This window comes from Cynocephalus volans, chromosome 9 (genome assembly GCF_027409185.1).
Source record: "Cynocephalus volans isolate mCynVol1 chromosome 9, mCynVol1.pri, whole genome shotgun sequence".
NCBI lineage: Eukaryota > Metazoa > Chordata > Mammalia > Dermoptera > Cynocephalidae > Cynocephalus > Cynocephalus volans.
In genome coordinates this window covers 130,242,683-130,259,061 of record NC_084468.1, presented here as the reverse complement: position 1 = coordinate 130,259,061, position 16,379 = coordinate 130,242,683, and positions in this window count along the sequence as shown.

Sequence of the window (16,379 nt, the reverse complement as noted above, 5' to 3'; positions counted from 1 at the left end):
GATAGTAATAGTAGATAGAAGTTTTTCAAATGTTCTTACTTGGGGGAATAAAAAGTTGTTAACTTTATTTGCCCACCATTTGGTTTATTTTATTTCTGAAAATTTTCTTGGCCCATGAAATCCTAAAGTCTAGTATTCACTGATAGGGAATAGCTACTGGTGTCAGCAGCCATATTTGCTTGCTATTAAGTATTCTCTGTATTCTCTCTGGATATGACTTAGCCTAAGCCTAAGGATGTAGCTGAGCTTCATGGTATTTGGAAAATAAGAAGCAGTTGTAACTGGCAGATGTTGCTAGGGTCAAAAGCAAGCTGTTAGTCGGTCTTGATTCAAATTATATACATAATCTGAAGTTTCTCTTTGTCTGTTACAATATCACATGAAAGTTGATGGAATTTTGCCATTCTTGAAGAATATGTTTGGATTATTCTGACATATAATAATAGGTTAATGAAATTTATTTTGAGGGATCCTGAAAGTTGGGCACTATTAACCCTTTGGCTTCTATCTCCATTTCTCTATAAATATGTTCATGGTGGTTTTAAAACCTGGCTATAACTTCTTCAGTGGTTTTCCCATAGGAAGATAGAGTCTGTGTCCCTTCTCATTAAATCTGTGTGGACTTGGGACTGATTTGACCAATAGGATATGTGAGTGAAGTAAAATGATTGTTGTTTTACTTCACCAAGTTTAGGGTTGTTTGTTATGCATATCTTGCAGTGAATAGATAACTGAAAACGTTTTTTGTCTATGTATTTACATATTCTTTACCTAATCTGAAAGAATTTTCTCTCTTATAGTGATTTCTTGCCTATAGCAGACTTTTAGCCTAGATAATGTGCCTCAGGTTTTTCCTTTTTAGGAATTTTTTGGCTCTAGAGTCTGAGATTGTACTAATCAATCAATGAGTTAAGTAAGTTTTGGATCCAAAGGTTGCAGGGGAGAGATCTGAGCAGGTCTTTACAGTATGCTTAATTTTGTAATGTTTCCTTTTCTCTCCTTCCCCCCAAATGGGAAGGAAAATGGTCCACTCTGCACCAAATGAGCGAGGAAGAAAACACAAGTGGTACAAGCTGTAATATTAAACTTTCAAATCTGAACCTGGAAGCTGAGTATTTTTGCCCACTTCTAAGTTCCAGCTCTACATACCACATCTTTCAGGCTACCTTTTAAGCTTCATTGAAGACAACGTGCATTATTTATCTCTGCCTCCCATAACCCTCTCTATGGTCTAAAACAGATAAAGCTGGAGATACTTGATATGTATCACCATATCTCTATACGTTTGTATGTCTTTATATATATTCTAGCTAATCTTAAAGAGACTTCTCTCAAGTATTTTTTGGTAGATACATAGTATAGTTGCATTTATAAATTTTGGTAAATTTAATAAACACTAAATATAAAAATCTGTTCAACATGTTCATTTAAGATAAAAGTGATTTACAATGACTTGGAAAATTTTTTGAGTATTTCATATGATTTTGTTCATTTTGCTTAGCGGATCTTATGATTTGGAGCAGGAGTTGGCAAACTGTGGCCTGCAAGTCGATTCTGGTCTGCAATCTGTTTCTGTGTGGTCCAGAAGCTAGGAATGGTTTTTATATTTCTTTTTTTATTGTGGTAAAATATACACAACATAAAATTTAGTATTTTAACCATTTTTAAGTCACATTCACATTGTTGTCCAACTGTCACCACTACCATCTCCAGAACTTTTTTTTTATCACTCCAGACAGAAACTCTGAACTCATTAAACAATAACTCACCATTCCCCCCTACCCCCAGCCTTGGTAATCATACCACTTTCTGTCTCTATAAATTTTACTATTCTAGTTAACTCACATAATTGGAATCATATAATATTTGTCTTTTGTATCTGTCTTACTTCACTTAGCATGTTTTCGAATTTCTTCTGTGTTATAGCACATGTCAGAATTTCATTCCTTTTAAGATTGACTAATATTCCATTGTATGTGTGTACCACATTTTGTTTATCCATTCATCTGTTGATGGGCATTTGAGTTGTTTCCACCTTTTGCCTATTGTGAATCATGCTCCTGTGATCAAGGATGTATAAATATCTGTTCAAGTCCCTGCTTTTAATTTGGTTTTACATTTTTAAAGAGTTGTAAAAGAAAGAATATTTGAAGATATTTACTATCTGGACTTTTACAGAAGAAGTGTGCCAACTTTTGGTTTACAGTAAATTTTAAAACTTTTATAATGGGCTAAGATGAGGTTGCTGAATGAATCTTTCCATAAAGTTCATTTATTTTTTCATTAGGAAAGTGATATTTAAATTTTAGTAGAATTTCTCACACTAGATACTTGGGGAATTCTACTTGTTTGGCCCCAAAACCAGCGCTGAAAAATCACTTTTGTTTTTGTCATTAATTCACTGATTTAAGAGCAACATTCACTGGTTTTTAAAAGGATTCTGTAGTAAAACCAGACTAAGAGGGCATGAGAGTTCTTTAGAGCCAGGACTGAGTGGAAAAAAGGCCCTGTAATTAGGTATGTAGAAGCTGGAGGCACTGTTCTTTCTACTTTTGATCTGCTTTTGTAATTCTTCACTGAACAGGATGTCCTTTGAACCCTAGCATATCCCTAAGGCAGAAAATTCCAAACTTTCTTAATTCATGGTGCCCACAGGATCTCAATAATTTTTCCATGGTGTCCCTCAGCCGAAGAAATATCTAATAGTTCCATTTATTAAGTGATTAGGTCCAAACAACCTAATTGTAGACATTCATATAATGTCTGGCAGATGTTTCTGGGTTTCTTTCAAAAATTTAAAATATCCCAAGGTGCTTCTGTGAGTTGCCTCTAGCGGCCTGTGGCTCCTTAGCACACAGTCTGGGAATTGCAGCCGTAGGATCTTCTACCGGTGTTTCTGACCTGGACTTGCCTTTGTCCTTGGCCTTGCTTCTTATTTTATCACAGATACTATTCCCCGCATTTCCAGGCCTTGCCTAACAATAATTTCTGATGGCTTTCTTTGCTTTACAGATTTAATTTTTATATTCTTGATTCAGATTTATTCCCCAAGTGTATTAACTCTTATATTGGGTTTTCTTTATAAAGTCTCTTTGTTTAAATTACTGAAATAAATATTTAAATGAATAAAACTATTGCCCTCATATTCAAAGATATGTTCTAGAATTACTGGATTAATGACTATAGGTTCTCTAGTTTCCTCACAGGAAAAGTGATAAAGTATCTTAAGCTCCCCAGTAGTCCTTAGTGTAGTGTATGTTGTCCTTTGTCATTGAAATGAAGAAGATACTGTGAATGGTGTAAACAATTACATAGTAAATAATAAATTACCTTTCTATAAATTATTGCTCAGTAAATAAGCTTCCCAGTACTTCTGTCTGGTGGAGAAGTTTTTTTTTTTCTCTTTCTTATCTCTACTGATGTTTTATTTTCAGACGGATTTAAGTGACGCTTCTGGAATATCAAGTTGTAGATTAAAAGGAATGAGAAAAACTTTAATAACTTTAATCAACAGATTCAAAACTAGATAATTGAAGTAGATTTTGGAGAAAAGGTATTTTTGGTTAGGAAGAAGTTTCTGTGTAATAAAAAATGTGAGAAAAGAGAAATATTTTTATACTAAGACAAATTCTGTGAGGACTTAAATAAAAAATTAGTATGCCATTTATTTGTATATTAGATGCTAGACTATGGTAATCCCCATAGAAAGAAGGCTTTGACTTAAATGAGATAAAGAGAATTCATGAGAAGATTTTGTCCTAGTGTGGAGGAATAGTTTTCCTCTTCGAATGTGAGGACAGCGCTCTATGGAGCTTGAGTTTGACTTTACTTTTCTCATGCATTTCAGGCTGTTGATTGCCCTTGTGTAAACTCTTGAGCACATGTCCTCTATGGTTTATATAGGTAGGACGTGTGTGTGTGTGTGTGTGTGTGTGTGTGTGTGTGTGTGTGTGTGTGTGAATTATTCTCCCGCATTGTAAAATGAGTATTATATGCACACATAGCTCTGAATGGAGTCATCAGGCTTGGGCCAGTGTAATCAGTGCTTCTATTTATGTAGCAAATTTACTATGTAGAGATAGAACTACACATTTTTGCTCCTAGAGTATAAACTCTGTGATTTCTGCTTTCCGATTTTATCATTTCAGAAAGGAGAGGAAAACAAGAGAGCAGTGCCTTTGTGTTTTGCCTTTCTGCTTGACCCTCACCCTAGAAGCATCTCTAGGACAGGATATGAGAGTCAGGCATTTGTCCCAGAACTAAGCTTTTCCAACTTCCCATATTCTCAGGAACACTGGCTTTGTCATCAGTGTCCCCAGGGAAGAAGACTTAAGGGGAAAAAGTACGTTGTCTGATATATTAGTTTTCTATTGCTGCCATAACAAATGACCACAAACTTAGTGGCTTAAATAATACATATTTATTGCTTTCCAGCTCTGGAGGTCATAAATCTGACATGGGCTTTAAAAGACTAAACCCAAGGATCAGCAGGGCTATATTCCTTTCTGGAGGATCTAGGCGAGAATCCCTTTCCTTGTGTATTCAAGTCATTGGCAGAATTCAGACTGATGTCCCATTTCTTTGCTGGTTGTCAGCTGAGGGCTATCCACAGCTTCTAGAGAATGCCCATATACCTTGGTTCATGGTCCTCTTCCTCTGTCTTCAAAGCTGGTGACAGCGAGTTGAGTCCCTTTCACATAATATATCTTCTTCCTCCATCTTACACTTTTAAGGACTTGGGCCCGTTAGATCCAAGGTAATCTCCTCATCTCAGGGTCTCTAACCTTAATCACATCTGCAAAATCCCTTTGGCCATGTAAGATAACATATTCACAGGTTCTGGTATTAGGACATGGATATCTTTTTTTTGGGGGGGGCATTATTCTGCCTACCATACCTAGTGATGTTAAAAAATGACCTGTAGTCTCAATCTTGTACATTGTATGTCGATATCCAGAGCTCCCTTTCCTATGCTGAATTTAGACTTTCCTACATCCACTGATAAGCATTTGAAGACAACTCTTTCATAATATTTCATTATATAGGATAAGTGAAGGGATATAGTTAAAGGGGGACATGGAGATGAGTAAAAGTTTTATTTTTCCTGCCTAAATTGAAGAAAACAACAATGGCAGCAGCAACCACTTGTGAGCATGTTTAAATGTTGATGTGAAGGAACCAGTAGAGAAGGAGAGCAGAATGGAAATCATCCCCCAAATCTGTTTTCCTTTCTGTCATAGAAAAAAGAGTTTTAGCCAGGCACATGGTCCCCCAGCTAGAAACTACATTTCTTAAAACCCCTTGCAGTTAATGTTCTAAATAGTGATTAGGTTCCTCTAGTAATGCACACTCCTGATAACTTGGAAGGCAGAATGAGGTGTCCAGTACATTCGTGGTCTTCTAGCAGCATCCCAGGACTTATAATTCAGAGACTGGTGGCCATGGTAGCTTTTTAATTTGACTGTCTAAACCCTGTTATCAATAACTTAGCTCTGCCACCACCTAATCATACTTGTGAGGAAGGTCTGGAGGACACCTTCACCAAGTGCTGGGGAAGAGGCATCCCTTGGTGGCTGTCCTCTGACATTGAGAGAAGATAGTAGGAAATGCTGAAAAAAATTACATTGCTTGATTACAATGGGAAAATGGGATTCCAGAGTAGTAGAGGGTAGGTGGTAGAGTTTAACTGACAAAGACAAGTTTAGGAACAATGTGTCACAGAGAAGGAATGGTAATAAGAGTGTTTTGAAATGAAGTAAACAGGCAGCCTACTGAGGTTCTGCTTTATGTAGTAGAAGGAATACTTGTAGGTCTGCTGGGCAGAAAGTAACTAGACACTATTGTTAGGATTCGTGGCTTCCTACCAGATCCCAGAACTAAGCCAGTGTATAGCCTTGAAGCCCCTCAACAGAGGTAGAGGCCGGGGGTGCTTTGAAGAAGAACCTGTCAGTGCAGCCACAGGTGTATACTGTGGATTTCCTCTCAAGCCTCCCCCAGAGTGACCAGGAGCTATTTACTCAGGGGACTGTGCACTGGGGAAAGGGAAATACCAAACCTTCTGGGAGCTATTACATACTGGCTCTGATTTTACACTTATCCCCAGAGACCAAAAACACTACAGAGGTCTACCAGTCAAAGTAGGGGGTTATGGATGTCAGGTGTTAGATGAAGTCTTGGCCCAAATTAACAGTGGGTCTAGTGGGACTGCAGGCTCATCCTGTTTTTGTTATCTCAGTTCTAGAATATATGGTGGGAATACATACACATACATACATATGCATACACGTACGCATACACATACCTATATGTATACTTGGTAACTAGCTGAATACCATTCTGGTTCCCTTTCCTGTGGAGTGTAGGCCATTATGAAAGAAAACACCATCTAAGGTCTCTGGAGCTCTTCCCATATGATACAACAAACTAGTAAACAGTAAACAATACTGCTGGGGGTGGATTGTAGAAACTACTGCTGCCATAAAAACCTTGAGAGAAGCAGGGGTAATAATTCCTACTTTATCGGCATAAAAATTTTCTGTATGACCAGAGCAAAAGCCTGATGGGCCTTGAAAATGACAGTAGGTTATTATTGCAAACCTAATCAGGTAGTGATGTTAGTTACACCTGTAGTTTTAGATACAGTATATTTACTGGAACAAATGATCACCCCTGGCACCTGACATGCAACTATTGACTGGGCAAATATATTCCCATCCCAATCAGTAGGCAAAATCAGAAGTAGTTTGCATCTACATAGCAGAGACAAGGGTATATCTTTGTTGTATTCTATGGAACATCACATCAGTCTTTTACATTGATTATTACATTGTTAATTGGATGTGGTGAGCAGGAAGTAGAAAATATATATACCAGAGGGTGGGAGATAAACTCTGTGAAAGTTCAGAGCCCTGTCACTTTAGTGAAGTCAAGGGGTCCAGTGGCTTGGGATCTACTAGGAGATCCCTTCTATACAGAGATATAAGTAGCAGTACCTTGTACCATCCACCACAAAGAAAGAAGTGCACTGTTTGATGAGCCTCTTTGGATTTTGGTGACAAAATATACCACATTTGGGCATGCTGCACCAACCTACTTTTGAGACAATCCATAAGCTTCCAGTTTTAAGTAAGTGCTAGAACAAGAACAAGCTCTGAAGCAGGTCCAGGCTGGAATGCAGGCTGACATGTCACTTGGGTCTTATGACTGACCTAGCAGATCCAGTGGCATTAGAAATGTGCACGGCAGCAGAAATGCTGTTTGGAGACTCTGGCAAACCCTCTACCATAAACTAGTTGTTATCTGAACACTGAACATAAAACTGGGTGTGGCTGTTAGCATTCCCTTATAAACTGGAAGTGGCAATTACAAGACTTGGCCCCCACAGGACCAGAAGGCACCAATAAACTGCACAAGCAAATAGCTTAGACTCAGGTCTTAATGTGAGTTGCTATCAATTCAGACATACTCCCACTCAAACCCTAAAATGTTAGTCACTATAGGTGCTCTACATATAAGATGTGGGAAGTTGGGAGGGAGAGAAAAAAAAAAACAAATAACATAAAATATAGGTGCTACAATCCTCCAAGTTGAAAATTTCAGGAACTCTGGTTCTGGAGGTGGTTCAGGAGGAATGACAGTAGGATATGTAGCCAAGTGGGCTGTTCACTAAGCTGTATAAAGTATGAATATTGTAACTCCATCTCTTGTGGCAGCCCTGAATTACATGGGTGTGATGCTCACACGTTTCAAGTTTCCTCTCCTCCCAGGACCCTGCATTTTGTACTTTGCTGTCCCTCTTGCAGGAGGGCCATGTGGTTCTGGCCAATAGGTCATGAGGAGAAGCCACGTGTATCACTTCCAGGCTGAAATATTTAATTGCTGGCATAAGACCCTCTAGCTCTGTCTTCTCTTACTTCAGCAAACCTTGCTAACTGGAGCAGCTGGAATGATTCTATGTGACTGAAACCTGTACTCTAAAGTCTTTAAATTCCTTCCTCTACATTATGCCAAGGAAATTTTACCACCTTGATGTCCACACTAAATGACATCAAAGTGGTAACATTTCCTTGGCATAATGTAGAGGGAAGAATTTAAAGACTTTGGAAATGGGGATGCTAAAGTGGATTTTTCATGTGTAGCCCACCCAATCACCTACCCTCTAACTTAATCTCTCCAGGAAGGAGCCTAGAGAAACTTCATTGGTGAAAGAAGTGCCACCATCTTTGGAAAGTGGCTATTATTTGTAATTGTAACTGCTACTGGGAAACAGAACTAGGGAATTAAGTTCTCGGTACTGGGGAATTAGGTTCTCTAATTTCAGCGAGGGTAGGAGGATCAAACATGGTAGAAGTATTTAATGGCCAGAAGAATAATGATTGCAGTTATTGTAAAAGGCAGTGCAGTGGATTGAATTATGTTCCCCCAAAACTCCCTGAACCTTGAATTGTGTCCCCCAAGTTTTATATATTAGAAACTTAGCCCCCACTGTGACTGTTAAGAGGGTGGGAAATCCTATTATGGTAATTGAAAGGTGGAGCCTTGAAGAGAAGATTTGTTTGTAGGACAATTCAGTAGTGAATGCATTAGTAATGGTGGTCAGGGGCATGGTTCTGAGGGCTTTATAAAGAAAGTGAATGAGGAGGTTACTGTCTCTGCTCTGTTCTCTCTGCTCCACCATTTTCTACAATGTGATACCCTGCCATCACTGTTGCCACCACCAAGGCCTTCCCCAGCTATGTTCCCTGGACTTTGGACTTCCCAGCATCAGAAACTGTAAACAATAAATTTTGTTTTCTTACAAATTACCCAGTTCTATGTATTTTGTTATAAGCAACAGAAACGGACTACTACAGCAGCATACCTGATAGAGAATGGCTTGACTTCGGGGTGGTAGCTACCTGAGCTGAGAGTCTTAGACTGTTAAGAACTGTGAAGGGTCTGAGATTGTACCCTGTTAGCAAGCTTACAGGTTAGCTTACCACATGAGACACCTGGATTAGAGACAAAGGACTTTTTTTACTCACAACACAGCAGACAATATGAGCTTCATGTTTTCATAGTTCCCCTTGCCTCCCAGGTGCCAAGGGAAGATATAGAGAGGCCTAGGTGTATGCTTTGCATGCAGTGGGTTTGCATCACAGCTGAGGAACTCCAAGCTGAGAGAACCTTTTATAATGAACTACAAGCAAACCTTCCCAGCCTTTGCCCTGGAGGGAGACATTGTCTTTATTATCTTGGTCAGGAAACAAATATGCTCTCTGCCTGAGAGGGAGACACTGTCTCTACCTTCCAAGGCTGTTTGCTATATAAATATCCTTGAAAATATTGTCCCAACTAAAAGCTGATAGCATGCAGAAATATCATAGGGAATTTTGTCCTAATAAGGATTAAACCAGATAACCAGACCTACTTGATTTGTATCACCAAAAAGTCATACATTTGGTGGACAGAGGGTTGACTTGAGTCAACCTGACAGTTGCTTGCCCCACCCCCCACCCCCAAACAGTTCATAAACCCAGAACCATTTTAATAAAAGTGAGGCCACATACCCTTGAAGAAGGACTCAGAGATAACATTAGAAAAACCATGTGCAGGGTAAAGGGAAACAGTCATACCTTTTGTTATTATCAAACAATTGTTTTGAATGAACACTAATTGCCAAATAATTCTGCAAAATAATTACTGGCCATATGATCCAGTCAAGATTCCAGCTGAAAACACGAAGTAAATTAAATTGGTGATTTGAAGAGAGTTCAATAGAGGGATTTTTACAAAGGCATGAACAAGGAGTACGGAAATCATTTGGGATAGTGCAGGGGTAGCGGTGGGGTGGGGGAGAAGAAGTGGTGACTAGAACGTGGAGAAAGAGAGGCTGTGCGAAGGGGCCGTCTGAAAGGAGCTCTGAGCTCTGTGCCGGGATGAGCCCACAAAGAGAGATGAAACTAATGCTCAGGCTCTCTCTCTTCCCTCCCTCTGCTCTCCTATTCATGTCCCCTATTGGCCAAACCCAGTCAAAGCCAGAGAACAAGGGAGTCTGTTGAAGCAGTCCAAACATGAGCTTCCCAGGACATGAAGCACGGCAGAGAAGAGGATGGATTTGATGTCACAAACGGAAGTAATCCAACCCAATATAACAAAAAAGTATTAAAAATAATACTTTAACTTAAAATATTCTTACTCCACAATGCTTCCATTACTGGCTAACTTTTTTTATTATGAGGGAATGAGCCGGAAATTAGGTGTTTGGGGCATAAATCTGCCCACGTTTATATGATGCAGTATTGTTTATTTTTATTCTGCACCCATGTATTAATGATTTACATTTTACTTGCTAGTGTCATTCTGAAATTGGCTGATATCACACTATCATCATTCCCATTTTACCCACAGAGAATATGATCCATTGTGATGTTTGAATATGCCCTCATATTTATGTGACCACTGAACTGGCCTGCTGCAAATGTGACCCAATTATTTCAGCCATCTTCACATTTGATTCTCATCACTATAGGTTGAATGAACTGTGTGGCCATCGACACCGATTGTGAAGGGGCGTGGAATGATAAGATCAGCTGTGCCATAGCCTGGTCACTCTGCACAGAAACATTCTTCTCCAGAATCAGTTAAAAAAAAATTAGCAAAAGGGAAGATGCTGACCCATTCAAATTCTTTTCCATTTAAACATGAAGCTACACTGTCATCAACATTTAAAAAAATGTAATACAATAGAACAGGTGTCCTGAAGTAAGTGCCCTATGTCTTTGGAAAGAGCAAATGAATGATAATATCCAGATCGGAAGTTTATAGCACCACTGGTGGAAACACTGGATATCTGCAGGCAGCCCAGAACTGTGCCACATGAATTTTCTGAAAAAGGTGAAGCAAGGCAGAGTGAGAGCAAAATTTAACATTGAAGACTAGTAAACTTTTGTGCAATAATATATAATATCTAAAGGAAGCTTGGTGGCCCAATTTTCTTTCCAGTTACAGTTAATCCTAATATTTCTAAAAATGAGCTATTATTGCATATTATAGTATATTGCATTATCTGTACCATTGTCATCTTTACTCATGAACTTAAAGAATTTCAACTTTAAGGGGGGATTATAGTTTCTTTGTCAGATTACTTTAAATTTGGGAGATTGTGTGTGTGCACACATGTGTGTGTGCACATGTGTGTATGCAGTTACAGATTCTTGCATCTAGCGGGGGTTTTTTTTGTTTTGTTTTTCTGCAAAGATGGTTTATAATGCTAGATGCTTTCTTGTTGTAAAAGCCTATAAACTTATATTTTATTTATAATATTTATATTATTTATTATAAATATTATATACTATGTATTATATATGTAACATATATTTATTGTGGGAGACACATAATCCAGTTTACTGCTGACTTAAATAAAGAGATTTCTATAGTCTTAAATGGCAGCTCTTTCTTCAAGAAAAGTTTATGAATCTTATCATTTATTTCTTAGTTGCTATTTTAATGACTTTTTTCTTTTACTTTTGCTCAACAGGAACTCACTACTCATACTTTTCAAGCTTTTCCACTATAATACCCTAATGGCAGAGATGAGTGAACATGTGTTTCCAGAGCTTTGAGAATTGCCTGAAGATACTTCCAGGGGGAAATTTCTTTCAAGTCTCAAATTTTATTTGAGGAATTTATTGGAACTATGCAATTACATACACGCACACACTCATATATATTTGTTTTATTATTTCTTTTTAAGTTCTAATTTATATTCCAGTAAATCTGGTAAAGTTGTTGCCATTTTTGCCTTGTGCCTTTGAATATCCTTCAAGACATTGCCACTTGTTTTATATGCCAAGTTTGAGGTGCACTAATCATGCAGATGTCCTGAATGTCTTTCAGCCATCCCGCAGGTACTTACTGAGTACCTAATACTGATCAGCACTGTACGAAGCACTTGAGTTACTAAGAGAAATTAGACATCCTTATTTCTGCCTCCGCACCTTTGCCTATGCCAGCTTTTTGTTCAGAATGCCTAAGCCATTTTCTCCACCGATTCAAATTCTATTTGTGAATCTATCTTCCCATCTCACCTTACTCTGATCTCCTACATTTCTGAGAGGACTTAAACTATTTCTTCCCCAGATGAGCGCATTGGCCCTCTCTTAGGCAGCCTAGCAACAAGGTGGCTGAGCAGGGAAGGAAATAAGTTTCAATGCTTCTAGATGAAACCTGTGCTGATATGCAAATTAACATCTGAGAAAGGGGTGTTTTTTCCTTGTACCAGCTAGGCTGAATTTCACAGAGCAATTGAGAGATCTCCGCCTCTCTCAACGCTTCCATAAATAAGCAAGGTAGCAGAGGACTCATGTCTTTCTTCAGGAGCACAACCGTGCTGTTTCCAGCTGTGTCCTGTCCAAGAGGTGAATGGTGAGAATCCGGGGTACGCACACACTGTATTCCCTGGTACTGTTTCTTTGAGCCTATAGTTTGTGATACATTGCTACTCACCGAGGACTATTTGGGCATTTATCTTACAAAGACTTATTATTTAAATGTTTTGTGAGTCTTTATAGACAGTGACCAGATGGTCTTTTACTTCATTTAGGGATCTAGCACAGTGCTCAGCAGGAAATAGACACGAAGCAAGTGGCTAGTGGATACAGGAATGAAGAGTACACTACATATTTGAATTGTACCATTCTGGTAGTGTAATAATATCTCATGATTCTCTCACACCTCTTACCCACGCCGTACACCATTGCCCATTTACTCTCACATGCATTAAGCATCATGCCCAACCCAGTACTGAACAAATGAGTGAATGAATGAATGATTGAAGGAATAAATATTGGGTAAAATCCAGACTATTAACTCCTACCTCCTACATGATACCTTTTCTGACTATTCCAGGCCGCAGTGATTACTCCCTATTCTGTATCATTCATTTAGTGGTTAGAATAGGCTACCATAAATGTTGGTTATATTCTATCCACGTAAGCAGAGCTTAAAAGCCTGGGACTGTATCTTACACACTCACATCTATTCATTTATGACTGGCACAGTGCCTTATAATAGCATGCTCAATATACATATCAGTTGTTGTTGATAATGAAATTCTGGGAGGAAAACAAACAACAAAGTTCCAGCTATTGTTCCATTTTGTTTTGACCTTTTTATCTGGTGGAAGGTTTTTGAGTCTGAAGTAGTGTCAATAGCGATTTACCTGTTATATCAAATACGGGTTTTGGCTTTGATTAAGCTAAACTAAATATACTTAAAAGTGAACACTTTTTTTTTAACTGCAAAGAAGAAATTAAAAGTAATTTTTGTCATATTTAACTGCGGTGGATGACAGAGTGCAGAGGCAATGTGCACTAGTGAAACGACCATTGTACCAGGAGTTAGAGATTTTTTTCCAGATGTGTAGATTGATAGTCATTTTGTGTGTCTGCTACTTGTGAAATGAGAAGGAAGATAGTACACTGTAGCATGGTAAGTTTTGTTGGGAGGCAATGTTGGGAGAAAGCCCACCACATGACAGTCAAATAGAGGTACTGGAGCTCCTCGGAACGCTGGAAACCCCTGGTGTAGTAGAAAGAGCACTCTCTGGAGCCAGGCCAATCTTTCTACTTTCTAGCTCTGGGATTTTAGGTAAGATATATCTCTTTGAGCTTCAATTTTTTTTTTTTTAATCTGTAAAATGGGAATAATAGTGGTAACAACCTCAAAGTGCTGAGATAAGCATTCAGTGAGAGAATACAAGCAAAACTCTAAGCATAGAGTCTGTTCTATGGTGAGTCCTGATGAATAGACCTTTCCGCATGCAGTGGACACCTGTGAGCTACTTTGCTCAACACTGTCTACTTTCTTCGGAAAACAGCCCCTCTCTTTTATCCATAGGGTCGAGCAGGAGCAGCCACGTTACCATGGCACCCAGCCCTCTGAACAATGAATCCCTTCTCAGAATTTCTTGGCTAGGCATCAAGAGACAAAGCTGAGGAGGTCTCTCTCCCGTTAACACGTGAAGAAGCTGTAAGAAACAAAGCTTGGGAGTAGTCAGCAGTTAGGTTTCCAGGAGTGGAAATAGCCAGTCTATATATAGGGAGGTAGGTAAACAAGCCACTAAGTGGAGAGCAGCCAGAGAGGTGCCACACCCAGAGAGCCCTGGTGGTGGCTGAGTTCACGTTTCTGACTATTCCTAAGATCCTGCCTCACTCCTGTCCTCAGTTTTGTGAGGAAACCCAAGATCCTTATACTGAGCTCCTCTCTTTCTTAGCTAGTGTGCTGGATGATGCTATATCAGCTTGGCTAGGCTGGAATTATGAATTCTCTGCTCAGGTATTGGTTAGGACTACGGTTGTCACCTGGGCAGCTTTCCCCTTTCTAGAAGCTCTTCAGGAGATCTCCCTCTGTTCGTGGCCACACACAGGAGGGTGCTGCTAGAGCAGCCTTTTAGAGTTCTTCAAGGAAAATGCAAATAAACTGGGCATGGGAGGCAGAGAGAGAGGAGGAGTAACACACTCGGGTGGCCAGGAAAGGAACAACTTCAATTAGGTGATTGTTAAGGTCATGTGGGCTGTTGGCACAGACAGGACACATTCTAATAAAAAGCTAGTAAAATTAGCTATATAAAATTTGTTTTTACCAGCCAGCTGTACCCCTCCACTGCCCCCAAATTCTTTTTTGGTAGCAAGTGATTGAAATATAATTTTATTTCCTCAAAGAAAAATAAAAAAAGGAGAATTTGTTGATGAGGTAGTTGAATTCAGAAGTTCAGTTAACTTCAGATGCGGCTGGATTCAGGGGTTCTAATAACTTTGCTAGGACTCTTTCTCTCATTTTAGCCTTTCCTAGTCCTCATCCCATCCTTTGATCTTTAACCCTTTATTTTTAACACTAACTCCTACTATAGACCCTAATTGTAGAAGAAAGAAGTGCTTCCTGTTATTTCTGAAGATTTCCATGGATAATGATTGACTTGGCTCCAACCACATTCCTCTTCCTGAATCACTGCCCTGTGTAAGTGGCATGGGGTGGTCTAATTGGCCAGGTCTGGGCTTGTGTGCCCTTCTTTGTAGCTGGGCTGGGGGTGGGATTGGGTGGGTTCAGCCTCTCCTGTACTGCATGGAATGAGACCTCTGCAGAAAAGACAAATAACTGTTTGCAGATGAAGGGGGAAGGGATATAGGGCAGTCAGCAAAAACAGGTGTGCTCTATAGTTGGCAATCCTGGTTTTATGTGCTACAGGTCGTGGAGTCAGGTGGAGGAGTGGAGAAGTAACAGTGCCTCACTGCCAGGTTTGAGTTACTTTCATCTAGCAAGTGGGAACATATGTAAGATTCCAGAAAATCTTCATAAAGTACAATTTTTAGAGAAATGATAATACTCTAAGAGAGTTATTTTCCTCATCTTCTTACATCCAATTTTCTAGATTCTTGTTCATGGTGCTATTTTCCCTGTTATTCTGATGCAGCAAAGGAGCTTTCTTTATTCTTCCTTCTATGTGACCCCTTCAGTGACTCAGATTGTATAATTCCTCCTTTGTAAGGTAGTTCATGCCTTCCTGTTTATTATTCTCAGTTAGGTCTTTATAATCATAGGCATAGACTGTCAGGAAACTACTAACCAGTCTCTCTGCTTTGAGCCATCCTGTCCTCCACTTCCAGATGACTCTCATATAATCTTATTTTGACTATGGCAGTTTTCTGCTTTTAACAATTTCCATTTTCTCCACCTAAGTGTTCAGGTAAACTCCATATTTCTTATCTGGCGCTCTCAGGCCTCCACAGTATGGCCTGATCCCCTACATCCTGTCGTCAGGCCATCTGTCTGTTCACAGTCACGGTACACTGCCCTGTCCTGCTTCTGCACCATGTTCATCAGTCCTCCTCCCCCAGGACTCTCCCTGCCCTGTGTCTCACAGTTGAATCTATCTACAGCTCAGCCTAAATCCAGCCTTCCATGGGAAACCCTCCCTGATGTTCCCAGTTCTTGCTGTTTAGCTTCTGACTCCCGTAGGACTTATCTGAGCTACCCATCATACACTTCCACTTACTCTTTTGTGTTGCTAGTTATTTTTTCATGTGTAAATGTGTGTTCTCAACTCACTTTTAAGCACCTGGAGAGAGTCATGTCCTAAACTCCTTTGCATACTCTGTGAGGCAAAGGGAGGCGGTGCATTGCAGGAGGATGGCATTTGTGTGACTTCAAAAAGCCTCTCTGAGCATTGCTTTCCCTATTTGCAGTTTAAGGATAATGATGGCTGCCATGTGGGATGGTGGGAAGGATTAGCCAAGATGCATGTAAAGGGATACTCCCAGGGGCTGGTCCATGACAGGAGCATACTATTGCTAGAGGATGTGCTGAGGAAGGGCTGAATAGGAAGGCCTATTTCTATCCAT